At 37.6% G+C, this 7,164-nt stretch overlaps 1 long non-coding RNA gene across 1 annotated transcript in view; it reads left to right on the top strand.

Moving 5' to 3' along the window:
• Positions 1–834: 834 nt before the first annotated feature.
• LOC111941243 (uncharacterized) overlaps positions 835–7,164 on the top strand; it is a 180,713-nt gene continuing 174,383 nt past the window's right edge. Inside the window, exon 1 of the long non-coding RNA XR_015280953.1 lies at positions 835–954. This is a non-coding gene — a long non-coding RNA (uncharacterized LOC111941243). The remainder of the gene's footprint in view (positions 955–7,164) is intronic.

The raw sequence follows: 7,164 nt of genomic DNA, 5'->3' as shown, positions 1-7,164 counted from the left end.
AGTCTCTTTCTGTTAATTTATGGAGTGTCTCACAAGAAAACTATTTTTTGTTATAGTTTTCTATTGCCCTGATGTCAGCTGCCCAGAACTGCTGTTATCAGAGCTCACTCCTCCCATTTCACATCACTCTGAGGTGTGTATGGGCCATGAGTCTAGGGATGGCATCTTAAGGATGAGTTATTCAAAGGCAAAAGTCTTTTTTATCTGTCTCTGTGAGCTTCACCAGAAAACAGTTTTTCTCGTTGCCTCCCAAGGCTTCAAATTTTCACTTCACTATATCACAATCAGTCTACCTTTTACTCAAAATTTACACTTTGAACACTCTATTCCTCCCTATATACTGTCATGAATTAAAGGAGTTCTTTCAGGACTTTATTGTGCATCTCCATAGCTTTAACAGAAAAATATTTCATCTTAATTAAAGCATCTTCTTAATTCTCTACCTTTCCTGAAGCTTCTTTTCTTTCTTGTCACAGGTAGTTTATAAAGTCTCTTTTCATGTTGATCACTCTCTTTTTCTCTCTCTGGATAAAAAGATTAATCCGCAAGTCTCATCTGGGAAATGAAAAGTTTAAAATCTTGCCCAGACTTTGTAGATGGCTCTGTGATCTCTGCCGGGGCAGGAGCTGGAGCCATCTGCGATAGAAAATTCCTCATGGCTGCTCTGGAAAGTGTAGTCGCCGCTTTATCCCTCTGCAGGTTCAGAGCCTCTTTCTTTCTTCACTCGGCAGTCTCTAGTAAATTCAGTCACAGCAAAACCTGCAGCCGAGTCAGAGATCGGCCCGGCCCAGCCAGAGCCCGGGGAAAGGCCCCCGCAGGCCCCATCTCCCGGCCGGGAGCCGCTGGGCCCAGCCCAGCCCCCGCCCGGCCGCATGGCCTGGAGGCCTGGAGCTCCACCACCCTTCACAGCCAGGAAACAAAGAGAACTCAAGTGCCCTGACTTTACATCTTAAGGTAGGGTTCACAAGTTGATCTCCCTTTTCAATGGTTAAAATTGCTGTCAATTCCCAGTAATGACCAATAATTGGTCAGGAGAAGGGACTCCTTTCAGTCCCCAGCAACTTCAATTTCCTTAGCTCTCACAACCACCTTAAAGTTAAAGTCACCCCATGACAACTTAGTAATTGGCAATGGCTTTAAACTGAAAAAGAATAGTGTTAAAATTGGATGTTGGAAGTTCTTTACTCTGGGGGTTGTGAGGCACTGGAAGACGTTGTTCAGAGCAGCTGTGGATGCCCCATCCCTGGAAGTGTTTTTAAGGCCAGGTTGGATGGGACTTTGAGTAACAGGGTCTAATTGAAGTTGTGCCCTGCCCTTGGTGGCAAGGTTGGAACTAGATGATTGTTTAGAGCTCTTCTAACCCAAACCATCCTATGGTCCTATGGTTCTGTGGTTTAGTTTTAGATGGTAAGAAGAAATGAATCATGGCAAGAATATCCACTAGGAATGCATAAGACTGAATACCTTTTCCACTTGCCCAGTGTTCTTTCTGTATAAATAACCATGCATTAGGGGCCAAATTAATTGTTTTCTGAAAATTTACTGGTTTATGACAGTGTTGGTATTTAGCAGTAGTTATAAAGGTTCAGATAGAAAAGGTGAGTTAGAAAAAACAGCTTAATCTTTGGATATCTACAGCCAAGTCCAGAATAAAATGCTGATTAAAGTCGGCAAAGTGTTAAATTTTGTGTTACAGCTCACTGCACATGAAATCAGCTTGAAGCTCTCACCTAAGACCTGAGTAAATAATCATGGCTAGCATCATCTGTAGGGGCCCTATAAATGATAGTTTTGTCAACATGAGTAAAGTGTATGTTGCTTGTTCCAAGGGTTTTTCAATTTCTAGAAGATATGAGAAATAACTCATAACGACAATGAAGAAAATGGGTATGTGCATTCAATTTCTAAGGCACAGAAGAACAAGCTGACTGCTCTTGGTGTTTGAAGCACAAATTTCTATTCTGGCACACTTCTGATGTGCAGGATGGTTTTAATGGCCTGTTCTCATGCACTAAAAATTATAGATCTTATATGTACTACTCATTTGTCTGATGTGTCATTTTTCAGTAGATTAGGGCTTGTGTTGGAGGCCTGTGTTGAAAAGCATGAAGTCATAATCAGGCAAAGGTGTAACACTGAAGAACTGGTAAGATGTTGAGGTTCCTAGGGAAAAACAAACAGTAAAAGAAATTAAAGAAATTTATGAGAAGTCGGAAATTGTATATCAAGAAATCAGAAGCTGATGAAAAAGGGAAATGTTCCATGGTTTGTAAATGTGCAAGATAATTCTGACAGTGACTTTCTACACCATAAAAGAACAAACAAAAGGTAATAACAACCTGGACAAGGGGGCAGTAAAATTCTATAGAAGACCAAAGAGAATTTTAATCACCAGTATTGCAAACCCCCTGGATTTTGAGGACATTTAGGCAAACAACAGCAGGCTGAATATGGTAGAGGAGAGACCAACATACTGTAGTTAGGAATCGCTACAAAACAGCTTTATTAGCTATTTGGACAGCTGAAGGGGAACTGATTAGGATAAAAGGATTATAAACACCAAAATAAATGAGAACATCCAGCTATTGTGAAAGCAAATGTGTCCTGGGGTTAGCTGTCAAAATTGATAAAGCTGAATGGTCTTTTTATTACTTACATAGCTTCTTCTAATGCTTTAATACTTCATGACAGGAGATAAAAATGAACTTCTTTTCCTATCAGTCACAGGAATTTTATTGGGTAACAGTGTAATAACATTTTGGGCTTCTCTGTAAAGTTATGATTGATACTCATCTCATTTGCATTTTTTGACCTTTATTTGGGAGTTTTTATCCTACAGAGCTACTGCATTTAATTTCTTCTTCATTCAGTATTCTAGCACTTCACCTAGTTGTGACTCCATGATTGTGAAAGTAGTTACTTAGCCACTTTGGGCAGCCAAGGTCCAAAAGTGAAAGTCTGAATAGCCTGAGAGATTATGAAGTACATGCATTAACTCTAGCCCACTATCATCCAGCACTTTGGAAAACATGGAATTCTAGAATACCCTACTTGAACAAAACCATTCCATGAATTAAAGGTTTATTTAAGTTTGACATAGAAAAGGCCCCACGGTTTTCTTAAGAAAGCTCCTGTTTTAGGGTTTGAATTCTAACTCATTTAATCATAATGACATTATAGTGGAAGCAAAACTACAGTTAAGCAAACATGCTGACCTTCTGTAACCCTTGAGGCTCTCTTTGATTCTTATGCAGTGATATACTGGAGGCATTAGATTGTACACAATTTTTTCTGTTGATGACGGTCCTGTGTTTAATATTGCCATACAGAGATCAATTTAACCACATGTACTTCTGGCATGTGATTTTTGACTTCATCCTAATGTGTCATATTGCTAAAAGTCACATGTACTGAAGTGTGAATTTAGATGTGTATTTCAAGGAGGATATGGAATATAAGTTGTTTCAGCTGAAATATGGACTGGTATATTTCTGTTTATGTTTCTCACATGTTCACACATTCCATGCTCAACAGGGACAAGGATTGGTGGAGTGGTGTGATGTATTTTTTATCTCCAGCAGTGATAATTTCCATTGGGCATTGTGCAGGACTCTGCCCTGAATAAACCTGTGTGAAATAACAAGTTGCAACTTTGTAATTGATTTAGTGAAACTCCAAACATAAGAACAAATCATTATTAATTGCATTTTGAGTAGCCTTAAATGTACTTTTTTATAAAGTATGTAGAATCTTGATAAAGCAATGATTTTATTACTACCTCTATGTGTTCCAAGCTTTGTTTCTTACAGAAATAAGGAGCAGAATAGTGTTAATGTTTGTTAAAAATGAATAGTGAGAATTAGTGAGAAGTGGTCTATAAAACAGTTTGCATTTCATCTTAGGTTTTGAATAACTTTCAGTTGCAAAATGGTAACTTTGCGGCAAATCTCTTTTTCCTTTAAATGAATCTCAGGTAAGTTATATCAGTGCTGTTAGTTACAAAGAAAGAAGTGGGAGTTTGTATTTGGGGAAACGTAATAAAACAATATTTACATATTGTATTTTCAAAACAGAACTTCATTTTAACTTTATCTTTACAATAATACCATTAATTTAGAATAAAAAAGCAGTGAAATAACTGGGACCAAATTTTCTTACATCTTGTAAACAGCTGGTGGAACTAGTGCCTTCAGTTCAAGTTTCTGCTCTTTAGATTCATTAGAAATGAATCCAGCTTGACTGCTCTCATCTTGCAGAACAGTACAGTTTGTTCCCAAATTTCAGCTTACATATGAAAATAATGGAAAAGCTTTTAGTCCTTGAGATAATGTAAACATTTAAAATTGCTGTGATTATCAGAGTCATGGATGTGCTGTTTTACTCAAATAATTACAACTGTGCTCCCTAGTATGAGCGCTGTATCCTATCTCTCTGTTTTCTGAGGGTATACATTCTCTCAAAAAGCCTTTCATATCATAACACTGTGTTTATATTTTGGCATTGTTCTCTTTCCCAGCTTTGATGGAACTGCTGCATCAGTACAACTTGGATGTTGTACAAGTGGTGTTTCACAGTTACTACTTTATGCAAACACTGAAAGTATGAGCAACAGATAAACACCACCCACTAGTGGTGCCTTTGCTGGCAAGGAACGGGCCAAGGAAGTTCTTTTGAATAGACAATATCAGCTCTTCTACTACATATTTCTGTTTATGGAGAGTAATGGGTTTTTCTGCAGTTATCTATGCAATGTTTATGTTTATAAGCATTTTTGTTGTAATGGAATCTTATTAGGCGCTGTATGTGTGGCAAAATCACTACATCTGCATGAAGACTGTGGCTTCAGGATAATCAGATCTCTAGATGGAAGCTGTTAAACAAATATCCAAGATCGAGACATAACCTTGTGCAGCCTGAAAAGAGAAATTTTGTTCAACTCTTTTGTTCCTCGTGAATTGGCATACTAAACCCCTTCACAAAACCAGAATCCTCCACCGGGGATTAAATTGATTGTTCCAATTATCTGCTAAAGCTGATTTATACATTCTGGTAATCTCTAGAGCTCTTTAATTCTGTATTTACACTAAGAGTATCATGTCAAGCCATCTTAATCTAGTGCTTCTGATAGCTATTGAAGAGTCTTAGCAGATAATTCTCATCATAAGCCACCATGACTGAATATTGAATTATTAATGTTGTGTACAAATTTGTTAACTGTATTTTGTAAAGCAGGGATTTCACCAGAAAAGAGTACATCATCCTTTTTCATTCACACATAGGTAAATCTCGCTCAAACTTAGAATAAGGCAAATTTTCTTTTTATGTATCAGAAATGAGGAAGCATGAATAATATCTTAAAGAAGGATGTCCTAGGATATATGTTCCTAAATATGTGGACATTCCAGATTTGTGATAAACTACTGCCATTTTTTCCCATATAGAACACATAAATTTGGCTATAACCATGATCAGAGCAAAAGGGGAAAATTCAAGACTCCATCCTTTATACCTACTGTTCCCACAACAGCCATGTGAGGTATGAGCAGCAAGGAAGCTGGGCTGACATCTTGTGTTACCTCCCCACCAGAGCAACTCTCATATTCTGCCTATTTTGGTGTCTCTGGGAAAGTGCAAGGCCAGGGAAAAACAATGAGAAGGGTAAACTCTTAAACTGTATCGTTGCAAGTTGTCAGAGATTATAAGTGAGGCATTCTAGGGAGAGAGTGTGAGGGATCTGGCTAAGCTTATTGTAGTATTTGGAGTCAGTGCACATTGCCAGTTTCCAAAAGGCATGCCTGCCTTCTTCCTGTACAGTGTGGTGGCCATCAGCTTCATCCTGTAAAATGCTAGGCTACATCTTTGAACATCTTTCCACTGGCCTTACTTGGAGAGTAATCCATTACTTCTGAAGTCTCTATATACTATGAATAGCAGAGATGAGAGAGTCTCAAATAGAGTTTACTTTTTTCCAAAGCAGCCAGAATTTAGGAGGTATGCAGCAAAATTTCTGTGGTGACATTTCCCAATCCACCACCTTTTGTCCTTCTAAATGACAATTAGAAATGTTGACATTCTCCTCTAACAATGTATGAGTAAAGAGAGTTACTTTTTCTAAAAAGTTGGAAGTGGTTTATACAGTCTTTGCAACTAGATCTTGGGCAGACTGGATCTTATCAATGAAGACTTAAATGAGACTCATGCCTGGTATTTCTAAATTTTTCAGTATTCAATCATCCTGGCAGAGTTTTGATGTTAGTAATGATGTTCATTTGTTATATACCTGACATTTTTCAAAAGCAAATACAGATAACACACACTGTGTTCATAGGAAGTTAGTGCTGGTTTTGAGGATATCTAAGCCTGCATTTGGATGCTCTGGGGATTTTGAGAAGAGTAACCTGTTGGTCAGCTCTGACAAGTAAACAAAAAAAGTTTCCAGAATCATAACACTTCTGTGGAAAAACAAGTATAAATTAAACATTTTTTTGACATAAATTGACAAGAATCCAAATATATTTTAATACTGAAAGTGTGTGACATATTTGGTGAAATATCCTTGCCTCACAGCAGTTATGTACTTTTCAGTATATGTATGCTTGAATGAAAAATATGGAAATATTCACATTCTGTTCCCTTAACTCTTAGTTTAAATTCTGCCTGCTGTGATACAGTTCGATAGGGTTAGTTTTTAAGGTGTGAAGAGGAACCATCAAATAAGAAATCAAATTGATTTAACTCAATCAAGTTAAATGTTATTGACCTGTCCAAATAGTACTTTTTATTTCAGTGTGCTGGGGAAAGTAACACAATAATGGGGTTTTCATTCCACTAAGTGCCACTTTGAAATAATTTAGTGAATTACTCTTCCCTAGATTAACTCCATTGTTCATTCAGCTTTTGTTTAAAAATCCCGTAAAGGCTTACCAAACAGAGTGAAATTTAGTGGTCAGGCCTTGATTTATATTTTTCTAGAAGTATTTAGTATTGTATGTTGGTGACAAAATGCCTTCTCCTGCATTCTCCCCATACTCACACCTGCTCTCCCTCGCAATTGTCTCTGATGGGAGAGATGCTTTGTCCTAAGGTAAGAATAGCAAGTATGAATTGCAGGGGGCACTCAGGATGATCACATAGTGAATGTGGGAGCTGTGATGATTGTGATGG

This window comes from Cyanistes caeruleus, chromosome Z (assembly GCF_971803275.1).
Source record: "Cyanistes caeruleus chromosome Z, bCyaCae1.hap1.1, whole genome shotgun sequence".
Lineage (NCBI taxonomy): Eukaryota > Metazoa > Chordata > Aves > Passeriformes > Paridae > Cyanistes > Cyanistes caeruleus.
Note: the sequence above shows the minus strand (reverse complement) of the source record. Positions and strands in the feature narration are given on the sequence as shown.